The sequence below is a fragment of the Bombus flavifrons genome, chromosome 18, assembly GCF_040668555.2.
Source record: "Bombus flavifrons isolate JBK064 chromosome 18, iyBomFlav1_principal, whole genome shotgun sequence".
Taxonomy (NCBI): Eukaryota; Metazoa; Arthropoda; class Insecta; order Hymenoptera; family Apidae; genus Bombus; species Bombus flavifrons.
This window is the reverse complement of record NC_138459.1, coordinates 4,505,532-4,520,831: the sequence shown is the minus strand read 5'-3', so window position 1 is coordinate 4,520,831 and position 15,300 is coordinate 4,505,532. Positions and strand designations below refer to the sequence as shown.

Genomic DNA, 15,300 nt, shown 5'->3' with positions numbered 1-15,300 from the left:
TCAGACAGTCTTCTCTTCAGGGTCCTCATGTGCAATAATTTTCTAATAATATTCTCGTTGAGGTTATTCGGTTGAGGTTAAGTTGTAAAGTAGAAAATATATTTTAATATTGAAGTGTAAGTACAAGTAGGAATATAATTTGAGCTGGTGCATGCTAGCAATGTCACCCTATAACTGAAAACCATGAAGCCATCGTCGCCTGTCTACTGTCTATGGTCTGCCTTCGTCCCAGTCTATTGTCTATACGCTGTCGATGGCTTCAGTGGTTGAGAAAACTAAAAAGACCAGATGTAGTTTTCTTAGAAGCGATGACCACTTCAACAATTCCAATAATTTTCATTCTAATAATAAAATTCAATAATTCATTCTAATAATAAAATTCAATAATTCATTCTAATAATATTAGTAAAGTGACGTAGATTATGCATTTACAATTTCAAAGTTCTACACTCAATCGAATATTGTAACTAATAACCTGTAAGATTTACTCGTAGAGTGTCATTCTTTTATTGGCAATTTCGTTACTTGTAATTCCTAATTTCCAAAATTCATCATCGAGGGATTTTGCAAGAGATAATTCTAATTTTTAAAAAAGGAATTCATTTTTTCAATAATAAAAATCGATAATAAGAAAAAAGAGTAAAAGAGAAAGAAAGATAGATTAACCTTCAAAAACTCTGTCGATCAAACAGATAATTATCGACTGTGAGACGTATTTGGAGAAACTTGATCTAACGATGGAAAAATTATTCATTGGCTGATGACGGGGTGTACGGGCGATCGGGTAATTTGTGGCGGATAAATCGCCGGAGGAAACGCATGGGGGAGAAAAGGGGAGTGTGGGGGTGGAATCGTCGTAAACTGTGGCTCATTACAGATTTATACGAAGGCGTAGCCTGGAAACGGCAAGGGAAACGAACAAAACTAAACGCGAAGGGTGGCGCTACCCGGAATGGCCGCGATGGTCGCTTTGCTTTTTGGGGTTCGCGGCCCGTACGAGCCATAATCAATTAACGGCAAGCCAGGCAAGAACCACGCTTGGCCACCGCAGTCCGCAAAATATTTCCCACTTTGCTGCTCCAGTTTCCAGCCACTCCGACTGTTGCCCACTTTCAGACCTTCGTATCGCGATTCTTGTCGATGGCAAACGATCTTTGTACAATTTTTCCTGGTAGTAGTTACATACAGTATACCAACGACTTCTCTCATTTTTTCCAAACAATTATACTATTATAACAAAATGTTACATTATAACAATTAAATTAATTATAAGTTAGTGGATCAGTGAATTTGAAAAAGAATTTGGAAAAGATGTGAAGTATACTGTTCTAAACAATTAGAGGATTAATAAGAGGGTTAATTACCATTGGTTCTATGGAACTGATTATGAGAAGAACACTGGACAACTGTTTTGTAGACACGTTAGGTTAGTTATACGATATTATGGTAGAGATTAATTAATCTTCATTTTGAAATTTCAAAATATTACTTTTAGAATATTTGAAAAATTATTATTAAAACACAGACGCGAGAAGTATTATAAAAATTAATGTGACACAAGTCCTAATTCTGTAACTTTTTAGCACAGTATATGATACAACCGTTCGCGGAAAGACGCGGTCACGAGGAAAACGCTGCGATTCGGATAACCGACGCCGCGAATTAGTCGTTCCCCTGTTTCGATTAAGATAACACAGGTGGTTCAAATGAGTTTAACACTGAATTAACAGGGTTAATATAAACTTATATATTGAACAATATTTAATATTATAATGAGCACGTCACAAATTATTTAATGATAAATACAATTAGCTTGATACAGGAATTCGACCCGACTTTATAATATTTCTCGATATATTCGTTAGACTAATCGATTTTAATTTTATTCGTCTGGACCTCTCGATGCATAACGTTTGAATCCTCAAATGATACTGATTGCCCTTCGATCTTTTTCTTTGTCTTCTCTCGGAGACGACCCCCCACTACGCTCGGGTCACGCCACCGTTCGCGCCTATGATCACGTATGCCACCTTCTTTGTGTAGATGAAATAGCGTACCGAAGGCGAATCGACGTTTCTAGAAATCGCTGCTCGATGGCAACTATGCGCTTGTCGCTACATATATATTTCGTATACTTCATATAAGACGATCTGTCTGCGACACTGTAGTACCACGAGCGACGGTTAGGATACTGTCTATGGTAAGCGTCGTGACGTAACAGTATAGTGCTTTTTAAAGCGAATAAGACTAACATTGTAAATAGTTAAATATGAACAAAGTTAAAAGAATATTTAAAAAGAAATTCGCAAGGAAAAAGCCGAAGAAACTCGGTTCATCCTCAACTTATCTTATCTCAAAGTATCTACATGTTCAAGTGACATCGACATAAAGTTTCCTATGTAGATTCACGACTTCGAGTTTGAATAACCCTGATGGTCCATTCCACGGAACATTCCAGCTTCTCCCACCACCATCAGCTCTTAACGAAAGCAGGAGATCAGGGAACAGGTCGAGTCGGTGAAAACGATGAAGAAATTGTAGCGCGAGTATCGAGGGGGAAGATACGAATGGCGTTTCGTTTACCCAGCGGAGGTTTACGTGCAGACGGCCGCTTTCATTAGACGGGGTGGGGGAAGTCCTTTCGTTCATTAGAGCAAGTTCAGTGGGAGCACACGCGTGATGTCCTCGCGCTGCTCGTAATCCGCTCTAAACCATATGCAAGAAGCACGTAACGACAGGGCGCACCTTGTTATTACCTGCTTCCTGCGCTCGACTACAACAACCCCCTCGCGTGTCCGTGTGGCCATCGCATTTTTCGCGAAACCGAGGCTTCTTCCGAGAACTCGAAGCTCGCATTAGCATAACTTCTCGTCGCTTTGTTCCTTTCGTTCTAGTACGAGTGACGCAAAAACACGGTTAGTGAGAACGAACCGGTAAGAGGAATCGCGAGATAACAGGAATGAAAGAAGAGAGAAAAATATTCGGAAGAAAGAGGGAGAGAGGGGGTGGGGAGAGGAGAAACGAGAGAGACAGAAAGAAAGAAGGTTGAAACACGCGCATCGAAACGAGGCAAGAGGAGGGCCGAGAAAGAGGAAAACCGCGACGAAAAATTAATGAAAGGGCAGAAAAGGCGAAAACAGGGAAAAAAGGCGCGGAGCCAGGAGAAGCGCGGCGCTGCAGCTGCCGCTACGGCGGCCATGTTGGATCACGTGCAACGTGATTATGGTGGCCGCGGACGAGTACAGGCCCTTCTTCCTGCAAGAAAATTGGATGCACCGAAGAAAGAGAGAGCCGGAGACCGCGAAGGGGACGTGTGTGCGGCGGAGCGCGCGCGCGCGAACCACACTGGCCAAGCCGAGTCCGAAGGCGTGCCGATGCAACCTGCAATCATCGGGGTGGAGCGACCACCTTCGACCCGTGCGTGCATCTCCGTGAGTGCCTCTCTCGGCTCCTTCACCACAACTCTTTCCACCAGCCACCTTCCTCCGAGCTGTCGTCCCTCCTTCTTTTCGAATTTCGTTTCGTGGCCGCGCGGTCCTTGTCCTTCGTACCGCGAACCGCATTTTTTTTTCCAAGGCAATGCTTTGATACGAGGGATGCGGCAATTGATGATAGGGTTGGAGAGAAGACCATGGATGGGCATTCGGTTTTTCGGATGAGATGTTCTCGGGGCCTCTTGTTCGTTGGGTGGGGCCGGACGTGTTCTTCCAAGGATACCGAGCAGATTGGTTTTCGGATACTGTATTTTGGCAGATCATTTGTTTTCTTACTGGAATGAGCAGAGAGAAACTACGTATTTGTGAGAGATTGGAACACTATGTTTATGTATATGGCATCTCTTTATGTATAACATTGGTAGATCTAAAATTAAGATTTTAAATATACAGGATGGTTTAAAAGTTAATGGTACTTGAACCAAGTGCAAGATTCTTAATCGACTGGATGAAAATTTGCGTTATGATTCTATGCTCTGATAATCTGATGCTATACTTTCATCGTTAAGTTTAATATTGTAAGAATATGTTGCAGGTATTAGAAAAGATTTCTGTGGAAATGATGAAATTCATGGCAATGTTCAGCCAAAAACTAACAGGTACTTGCAATTCGATCAGGCTTCCTCTTAGGCAACGGAGCGAGCAAAGAAATGCAAACGACTGGTGGAAGAAACCACCCTCTTCCGCCTGCAACTCGGTTCATCAACCAAGTAACTGTAGGTTCTTATAAAAATGTATGAACGTGTTTCAGGGACCTTGTAGCCGAGGCCGCGCTAATTACGACTAAAGGATATATCGATGTGGATCGCAGGTTTTCAAGCGGACCCAGGGATCGGGGAAAATGCACGCGTCGAGGAAGCGGATCTGAACGCCGCGCCGCGCTGCCACGTCGCTTTGATTCATTGCCGGCAGCTCGGAGAATTGCCGGTTACACGGCGGCCGTTTCATTTTTTCGATTCTATCTGCATCGTCGCGATAACAAATCTGTGCTCGCGGCACCGGCGGCGTCGCAGCCAACGTTATGCACGAGGATCCCTCGGCTGATCACGCGAACCACCACCGGCAAATAGCAACGAAACCGCGACCCAGGACAGCTGCCTGGTTGCACGACCGCTACCAGCCGTGGCTCACGATCGACTCTGCACGCCTCTGAAATTACTATACCACGCCGTGCACCACCGGTCGAGATAAACGTCACGACACCGCAAACGCAGACCACTCACTAATAATTCATCGCTGCTCTTTGATCCTTGATATACCAACGTGTGGGGCAAGTTGTGGCGTGGCGCTGGCTTGAAAGGTTTGCACGCAGTGGTTTGTCGAATCGTTGCCAGTAGTTGGTGTTTTGTGAGTTGGCCAGGCTTGAGTTCGTTGGATGCGGTTTGGATGGTTGATGATCTTTGCCCCTAATCTTGAAACGGTGGATCGAGTGAGTCTGCATAGATACTACTGGGCGGATTTTGTCATTAGGTGGTATTGACAAAATCCACAATCACTTAGTTGCCAAGCCAATAAATATTTGAATAAGGTAATTGTACCTCTTGGTACCCTGTTTTGAAAACATTTTGTTAGGGGGAAATTAAAGTGTTGCATTCCAATGAGACAAGTTTCAGAAGTGTGAAAGGATGAAGGATAGGATTGATGTAGTTGTTACACATTGCTTGATATTGTTTTACTGTTTGTTGTAAAGCAGGTAGAGAAATTTCACGTGGAATTGTTTTAATTCAAGTGACTATTTTTATTGGCTTGGCAACTAAGTGATTGCGGATTTTGTCATTAGGTGGTGTTGACACCTCAACAGTAAATAATATCCTTATATTTAGCCTGACTGGACACTACCTGATATCCTTGCGTGGGTTAGTTTCATTAGTCTGGAATATTCAGATGAGTGGGATTTAAGAAGAGATACAAATTTACCGATGGTTTGTCACATTACAAAAGGTACTGATCGATAGTGTATCACGTTTTTGGATAGCAAAATCTACTGTAAAGTTCATACCGTTACAATATTACGAGAGTCAATAGAGGGAGCAGGAGAAGAGCAGTCATCAATCGATCAGAGCACGCACAGTCTGCTTACACTGCTTCGTATATTGCTGCTAAACACGATACGAGGTCTAAGATGAGTGCTCCTTCATCAAGTATCAAGCACAGCTACGTCAAACAACAATCCACAAACTATGACTGGAACCGTTACAATGCTGCAACAACTTTCATCAGGTTCCCCAACTCAGCCAAACGACACCACACGATCATCGACGAACATGACCCTCCTTAACCAATGCGTACCAACTTATCCACTGAACAACGAACACTGTCCATCCAAGGAAAGCCAAAATAAAAATCAAACGATCATTAATATTCTGCACGAAGGAACAACACCTGTACGAAGTGAACTGTGAAACAAACTGCGATTCCCAGCAAATAGATTCGTGACGCAAGAAACATTCGCGACACCGGTAGAATAAGCAAATGACCAAGGCACGCTAATAGGAAGGTTCGGCCGGCTGGGAAGAAAGCGTGCGGACGGATGACCGATCGTGGCCATTCGTCAGAATTTTTGCGGTATTTCGAGATAGAGGCGCCGGTTAATACCCGCGGATACACAGCTAGAAACACTGCTCACCCGTAATCCTGGCGATTTGTACGAGTCGTCCTCGAGCTGCTATCTAATTACAGGTACACGCGGCATATTCTAATCGCAGCCGCCAGCAGGGACGTCGGAACGCGCCGCGATCAATTTCGCGTTCGTTTCTTTTATTTTTCCTTCTTTTTTCAAATCCTTCAGTTGTCCGCTAGATTCTACGTACACCTTGTACCTTGGAACGTGGTCGACCAGTCGAACACTGTTATTGCTTCCGCGTTGCGAATTCTCTGTTTCGAAGGCAGCTCGTAGAAGATCTGTCATCGACGTAGCTGCTGAATATTGAAATTGTTGCCGATTATTGCGCAAGTGGTGGGTTGAGTATGATAGTTTGAAGCGAATGCAGTGTCGTTTGATCTTCTTATACGAGCGAATCGAGTCCTACGTGGCTGGATTTTAGGAGAGGACCACGAGAAAAGTGCAGGACTACTGTACTTTTGGATTGGACTCTTGAATCTGTATTCTACACCGCTGTTTGATAACGTGTCACGTTTTGGGATAATCGTTCTCAGTTTTCGAAGATGATTCACGCAATATTACGTGTATTCGTATAGTTTCTGACAATAACCATAACAGGTAACCATTTTCGTTGGAGCGCGTAACCTCGAGAAGCCAAAAACCGCGTAGTGAATGAGGTGATTCTGATAACGCGTGTATGCGTCAATAACAGCGATTATGTTCAGCTGTAGAATAAATGTACACGTGTGTATGTCGCGAAAATATGTATAGCTGACGTATAGCTATGTATAGCTACTTATATTTATTTGTATAGTCATCTATATTATGTACAGCTATTTGGTCAAAAAGACAAATTTCATTTGTCGTTTATAGTAAACGTATACATTATTACCAACATATGGTAAACAAATTCATATTTTTATCAAAATGATTTAAAAAAAAAATGACATCTAAATAGAAGAAATACAAGAAAGAAAACATAATTTCTTCCGCACATTTTTCTAGTCGTCCAAAGTTAAGAGAAGCTATTCTAATTGAGAACATTTAGTAGATACCGTTCGAACATTCGGAGATATCGTTGTATCGAGGAAGTAGGGGGTGGTGGAAAACGATTCTGGAGACGAAGGGTAGTCGGTACGCAAAACGGGAGTGGTCTCTGGGGGATGAAAAGCGCCATCTTCCCATTAGACGCGAGATTGATTTTGCGAGAAGCTCCTTACTGTAACAGGCGGATCGGCGTTACCGCGCAGATCGCTAATGTGATTAAAATAATCCGACGATAATCAAAATACAAAGGGCCGGCCAATTTCGGACGAGCTTCATCCCCGTAATACCATTAAGACCGCGCTGCGGCGTCCATAGAAAAATAAGCCTTCCCCTTAGCGAGCGGATAATCGCTCGCACACTTTCCGAACGATTATTAATCAGTCTTCATGCTGTTCGATTTTTTATCCCGCCGTGACATCAACGCGAACATGTTTTTTTTTTTATTTTTCTTTTGTCAAAAGTCTCTGTTGCGTTTGTTGAAGAAAATTGAAAAAAAAGAGTTTGATTGAATTTTATTGATTTCAAAGATAATGCAATTAATCAGATAATATTGGAATGTTATTAATGTTTTTTTTTTTTGTTATTCTTTGTTGTCTTTTAATTATTTCATTGAGTAGCACAAATGCTATTTGAGGGAATTGTCAAATATATCAGAAACATACCATAAATTTCATCATATGTAATTGTTGGTTATTCGTATGATTAATATTTATTTTCCATAAGAAGTTGAAAGCGCATATTTTTTATACCTGGTGTCAGAAGTGTAAGAAACCTTGACAGCAGAGAAATAATTAGTTTCTAAATTGTTCATTCTGAATGCTTCATCTGTCAGAGGGTTAGACGTGTTTCCTTTGAAAAACAATGATAATTGAACATTTAAAAGTCGATTTGTAATTTAAGAAATGAAAGAAAACAGGTGAAACAGGTGCGCAAAGAAAGGAGAGCGCTCCGTAAGTTCTTAGCCGTTTCAACAACGTTGCATCCAGGTTTCGTTCTGAAAGTTTGTGTCTCGCTCACCACATCCCCTGTCGTTTCCTTCGTCCCACCTTGAACATCGGAAACTCGTAGTCGGATAAAAAGTTTATTTTAATCTATACAAATTTTAAATCCTCTGCGGCCCTCCTGGCAGCGGTGCAAAGTGTCACGACGGGAAATAAGATCGACCGCCCCTCGAACGGTCCCACCCCTCCACTCTCTTCCGTCCCTGCAAATCTCGCGTCTTTTTAGCTTGTACCTCTCCGATATCCCCTTGAAACTTTTTCTCCACCTTGTGGAAAAGACGATTCCTTGTACAATTCCACCACCTGTTTTACTGTAGCACCAATATCAAACATGTCTTTGACTGTCTTAAGTAACAAAACTTGTCACTTGAATTATAGCAATTCCTCTGTCTGTGTTATTACAGCAACAATATCAAACTTCTCTTCGATCATATTACAATTCTGCAACTTGTTAGTTGAATTTCGACAATTCTTCGTACAATTACTATACATGTTTTATACCAGGAACAACATCAAACATGACTTTGGCTGTCTTAAATAACAACAAAACTTGTCACTTGAATTGTAGCAATTTCTAATACAATTCCTCTGTCTGTGTTATTGTAGCAACAACATCAAACATGTCTTTAACCGTTTTAAATAACAACACGTCACGAATTATAGCAATTTCTAATACAATTCCTCTGTCTGTGTTATTGTAGCAACAACATCAAACTTCTCTTCGATCATCTTACAATTCTGCAACTTGTTAGTTGAATTTCGACAATTCTTCGTACAATTACTATACATGTTTTATACCAGGAACAACATCAAACATGACTTTGGCTGTCTTAAATAACAACAAAACTTGTCACGAATTATAGCAATTCCTCTGTCTGTGTTATTACAGCAACAATATCAATCTTCTCTTCGATCATACTACAATTCTGCAACTTGTTAGTTGAATTTCGACAATTCTTCGTACAATTACTATACATGTTTTATACCAGAAACAACATCAGACATGTCTTTGGCTGTCTTAAATAACAACAAAACTTGTCACGAATTATAGCAATTCCTCTGTCTGTGTTATTACAGCAACAATATCAAACTTTTCTTCGATCGTCTTACAATTCTGCAAATTGTTAGTTGAATTTCGACAATTCTTCGTACAATTACTATAGACGTTTTATATCAGGAACAACATCAAACATGTCTTTGGCTGTCTTAAATAACAACAAAACTTGTCACGAATTATAGCAATTCCTCTGTCTGTGTTATTGCAGCAACAATATCAAACATGTCTTTAACCGTTTTAAATAACAACACGTCACGAATTATAGCAATTTCTAATACAATTCCTCTGTCTGTGTTATTGTAGCAACAATATCAAACTTCTCTTCGATCGTCTTACAATTTTGCAACTTGTTAGTTGAATTTCGACAATTCTTCGTACAATTACTATAGACGTTTTATATCAGGAACAACATCAAACATGTCTTTGGCTGTCTTAAATAACAACAAAACTTGTCACGAATTATAGCAATTCCTCTGTCTGTGTTATTACAGCAACAATATCGAACTTCTCTTCGATCGTCTTACAATTCTGCAACTTGTTAGTTGAATTTCGACAATTCTTCGTACAATTACTATACATGTTTTATACCAGGAACAACATCAAACATGTCTTTGGAGGTCTTAAATATCAACAAAACCTGTCACTTGAATTACAGCAATTCCTCTGCCTGTGTTATTGTAGCAACAATATCACTTCTATTCGATCGTCTTACAATTCTGCAACTTGTTAATTGAATTTCGACAATTCTTCGTACAATTACTATACATGTTTTATACCAGGAACAACATCAGACATGTCTTTGGCTGTCTTAAATAACAACAAAACTTGTCACTGGAATTATAGCAATTCCTCTGTCTGTGTTATTGCAGCAACAATATCAAACATGTCTTTAACCGTTTTAAATAACAACACGTTACGAATTATAGCAATTTCTAATACAATTCCTCTGTCTGTGTTATTGTAGCAACAATATCAATCTTCTCTTCGATCATCTTACAATTCTGCAACTTGTTAGTTGAATTTCGACAATTCTTCGTACAATTCCTCCACCTATTTTATAGCAGCAACAGCATCAAACCGACTGTTGATCATCTTCCAATTCTATTATTTTGGCAACTAAGTGATTGCTGAATCAAAAAAAGTTCCACGCACAATTTCTCTACCTGCTTCACAACAAACATTAAAACAATATCAAGCAATGAGTAACTACATCAAACCTATCCTGCATCCTTTTACACTTCTGAAACTTGTTTCACTCGAATGCAACACTTTAATTTCCTCCTAAAAAAATATTTTCAAAATGAGGTATCCAACAGATACCAAGGTTAGTCCTTCCTTTCCTCTCATCTTCTCACGATCTTACGTATTACATCAAACCAACTCCTACGATATTCACGTAATAGCTCACCGCTGCATCATCGATCGATCGAAGATCGAGCTAAGAGCGCCGTTTCGATAGTCATGGCGGTAATCGTCGCTAATCGTCCGAGCGTTTGCCAGCGCCTCGATGAGCAATCGTCCAAGCTGCGTAATCATCGCGCCAACACACTCGTCGCTCTCTGTCGCCACGTTCATCTCGTTGCAAATTACACGCGCGTCTTATTATCTGACAGATTCTCACGTATCGTCAGCGAGAAAGTGATGTCCCGTACAGCATCACATCGATCGATATTCACGCAATTAGGCGTTCGTCAGCTGGCCAGCCTTTCGCTGCGACTACCAAAGACCTGACAATCAACGTATTAGTTTCAATGTCTGTGCCAATTGAACGACGATTATTATCTTGTATAACACTAAGAACATCGAAGTAATATCTGGAGATTGTTATCTGGTTATGTTTACGTAATTTCGATGCTGCAAACATGGTGATGATTATTCGAAAAGGAAGGCTCAGTGTTTATTAAAGTTTTGGTTGTATCGTTACACTTCAGATGGAGCAGGTGCCAGTGCGAGTGAATTGGCCGACGTGTAAATATCTTACATAGAAGTTTGTTATTACTGGCGAATGATAAATGGAATTAAGAATCGTGTAGGTAACCGCATACCTGTGTCAGTTACAAATTTTCTTAATATAATTTTAATTTTAAGGCACAATTTACATTTTCGAAATAAACAAATTTGTGCATAAAATGTCAAGTATGTATTAGAGTTTCAAACTATTATTATAGTTTTGCTTATCGATTGAGACACATGGTTCGAAGAAATAGAAAAATGGGGTTAGGTTACCCCAATTCCATACCTCTAATTTCATTGGAAAATATTGAAAATTGGAAATCTGAATATCTGCACCTATCGAAATATCGAAGTTAGGGACGATTGCTGAGGTAGGTAGAATGTTACTATATAGAATTCATACTAAGAACGATACACAGAGAAAGGGGAGTATACGTGACAAAACAAGGTTCACGGTATGCTTCATTAATCGCGTTACGCTGAATTATTGCGTTCGCAGTAATAAATCCTTCGGATGATTCCGGCGAGGAAAAGCGGCACTGCGATGTCTATTCTAAGTACGAGTCTATCGTACATCGTGATACATGAACTAATATCGTACTTAACGTTCCCAGACGTAAACTAATTATTTTTAATTGGGTTTCGATCCTCGCACGCCATCTAGCTTTCTCTTCCATGTCCTCATTATTGATTAATAGAATTTCTTTCTACCAAATTATTTGATATATTATAACGACGATGATTAACTCGCAAAATTTATAAAATTATAGTCCATTTGAAATAAAGCGGAATTCGAGGTTACTTAAAATTTGTTTTTATTTTCATGAAAGTGTAGGATCTTTTTATCGATCGATGGATCTATTTTTAATGGATTAAACAGAAAACGATTATTTAACGTGAACTAAATACAATAATGTGTTATAATTAAGATAACTAAATAGTTAATTCACAACTCTCCTTCTCGACAACGTTGGCAACACTGACTTCTCAATTAATTACTGACTGTTAATTCTTCCTTCTTCCGCGGCCATGTTTACTAGGCCTTTTTCCCGCGTAATTATTCAACTGAAGGACCGATCGGTCTATTGAAGTTTCCAGACCCTTTCGGCAACACTTTTTCTCGCAACATTGTTTATAATTCACCCGATATTTTTTAGACAATATGTCCACGATACTACAAAAGTAACTATAAATCAAGCCAAAAAGAAATTAGTCGCAAGTAATTGGAAAATTATCAAAGTATGTCAAGCAGAAGGCCAAACTAACTAACTTCGAACTAACGCCGTGCATCCAGTTATGAAACATTTTCCAAGATCCATTTCACTTGTCATCTTCAATTCAGCCTTTGCTTGTAAACCTGGATCACACTCGGGGACCAGGACGCACTTGTACGCGTCGTTTCTACCCCTACATCCTCTCTTAAGTCGTATCAGAAAGTAGTAAGCGGCACTTGTTCTTCGAAATTACAGTGCCGATCGTAAGTCTTAAAACGTGACTAGATTCCAAACGACAGAAACTTGAACCTTCGAACAGAGAGGAAGAGCGAAAGAGGAAAAAAGAGAGAGCGGAGGGAAAAGAAAGGAAGGGGAGGGGGAATGGTAGCAGACTTACAGAAGGAGAATGGAAAAGGGTTCCGAGGTTGCAGTTAAATAAAACCGACAAAAATCTTCCCCGGGGAGGGCGCGAAGGGTCGTTTTTGGATGGCAAGGCACGAAGACACCGGCCGATGGCAAGCGGCTCAGACGGTCGCCATGTGTATAATAATGTTAAAGAATGTTAAATGTGCGAGGGTTTCGAGGGCCGCATACATTAGTTGTTAACAATGCTATAAAGGACACTCGGCCCGTGTCTCGCACCCCCCACACGCGCCACCACCAGATTTACGATCGCTCCTTTCCGCGCCCGATTCTTATGTAACGCTCCTCAGCGACATGGAGGGTGCAAGCCGCCTGCGGATCGCTTATGAATGAAAATATTATTTGAATCGCCTGCCCTCTCGCAGTTTTCTGCCGAAAATTTGTGATCCTTCGAGAAGAGTTTCTTTGTCGATTCGACTTGCGCGAAATTATAGATATTTCTCATAGTGTTGGGGGATACAGGATTTTAGTTAGCAGAGTTTTATTGGAGTGTTGATGTAGTGTGTGAGCGATGTGTTAAGCTAATTGCTGTGAAGATTTTATTTTACAATTTTAGAAAGCTTCCAGCTACTTGTAATTGCGTGTATGATGTGGGTGATTATGTAAATTTACAGTTTTATAAATACAACAGAAGAAATGGAATTTAAATAGCGATCATCGTGTAGTGTTGTAACAGGTACTTGAATAGGAATATTTTATATGGTTTCGTACATTGTGTGAAATGTGTACACTTTTAAGTATTATTGTGAAGTTTCAATTTCAGGAGGCTTCTAGTGTAGATATTGTAGCAGGTACTTGAACCTGGATATTTTATATGGTTTCGTACATTGTATGAAATGTGTACACTTTTAAGTATTATTGTGAAGTTTCAATTTCAGGAAGCTTCTAGTGTAGATATTGTAACAGATACTTGAACCTGGATATTTTACATGCTTTGTCAATTTCAGGAACCTTCTAGTGTAAATATTGTAGCAGGTACTTGAACCTGGATATTTTACATGTTTTCGTACATTGTGTGAAATGTGTACACTTTTACGTATTCTTGTGAAGTTTCAATTTCAGGAAGCTTCTAGTGTAGATATTGCAGCAGGTACTTGAACCTGGATATTTTATATGGTTTCGTACATTGTGTGGAATGTGTACACTTTTACGTATTGTCGTGAAGTTTCAATTTCAGGAAGCTTCTAGTGTAGATATTGTAACAGATACTTGAATCTGGATATTTTACATGCTTTGTCAATTTCAGGAACCTTCTAGTGTAAATATTGTAGCAGGTACTTGAACCTGGATATTTTACATGTTTTCGTACATTGTGTGAAATGTGTACACTTTTACGTATTCTTGTGAAGTTTCAATTTCAGGAAGCTTCTAGTGTAGATATTGCAGCAGGTACTTGAACCTGGATATTTTATATGGTTTCGTACATTGTGTGAAATGTGTACACTTTTAAGTATTATTGTGAAGTTTCAATTTCAGGAGGCTTCTAATGTAGATATTGCAGCAGGTACTTGAACCTGGATATTTTATATGGTTTCGTACATTGTGTGAAATGTGTACACTTTTACGTATTATTGTGAAGTTTCAATTTCAGGAAGCTTCTAGTGTAGATATTGTAACAGATACTTGAATCTGGATATTTTGCGTGCTTTGTCAATTTCAGGAACCTTCTAGTGTAGATGTTGTAACAGGTACTTGAACCTGGATATTTTATATGGTTTCGTACATTGTGTGAAATGTGTACACTTCTACGTATTGTCGTGAAGTTTCAATTTCAGGAAGCTTCTAGTCTAGATATTGTAACAGGTACTTGAACCTGGATATTTTACATGTTTTCGTACACTGTATGAAATTTGTACACTTTTACGTATTGTTGTGAAGTTTCAATTTCAGGAAGCTTCTAGTGTAGATATTGTAACAGGTGTTTGAATCTGTATATTCTGCATGTTTTCGTACACTGTATGAAATTTGTACACTTTTACGTACCTAAATTTTCCACAGAATGTACAAGCATCCGCTGCAACTCATCTTGAAAAGTAATTCCAACGTTTGTAATTGATGATTGAGGTTAGGTATCGTAGTTTACTTATGGATACAACTTTGATAATATGCAAGTTTTTGGAAGCATTAGTCGTTCCCAAAACAGTTTATTGTACGTGCATCTAAAATTAGAACTGAGAAACAATACTTATAAAACAAGATCATTTTCCAACCAGAAAAATTCTGAAACTCGATGCCAGCTTTGTCTACTACGATGTCTTTGTCTGACTACGATGGATGTTTCTACTGTAGCATGCAGCTGCACTGACTGTATAATAGTCAAGAATCACTTGAATAACAATTTCTCTTAACAATAATATTAATATAATTCCATATTATGAAATCGAAGAAATTTTTAAATTTTATTACCTTTTCTGTACTATCTCTATTTTTCTTCATTCATTCGTTATTTCGTAACAGCCTATACGATATAACTTTACTTAAAAAGAAAACTAGCTTCAGTTAAGAAATA

General features: G+C 39.4%; 1 protein-coding gene and 1 long non-coding RNA gene across 2 annotated transcripts in view; one reads left to right on the top strand and one right to left on the bottom strand.

Annotated features, from left to right (window-relative positions):
* The window catches only part of LOC138189015 (homeotic protein proboscipedia), a 68,631-nt gene that overhangs the window by 19,389 nt on the left and 33,942 nt on the right, over positions 1-15,300 (bottom strand). The window lies entirely within an intron of this gene.
* LOC138189053 (uncharacterized) lies at positions 10,539-13,339 on the top strand. The gene is made up of 3 exons (XR_011175839.1): positions 10,539-11,230; positions 11,290-11,525; positions 12,624-13,339. It is a non-coding gene; the product is annotated as an uncharacterized LOC138189053 (long non-coding RNA).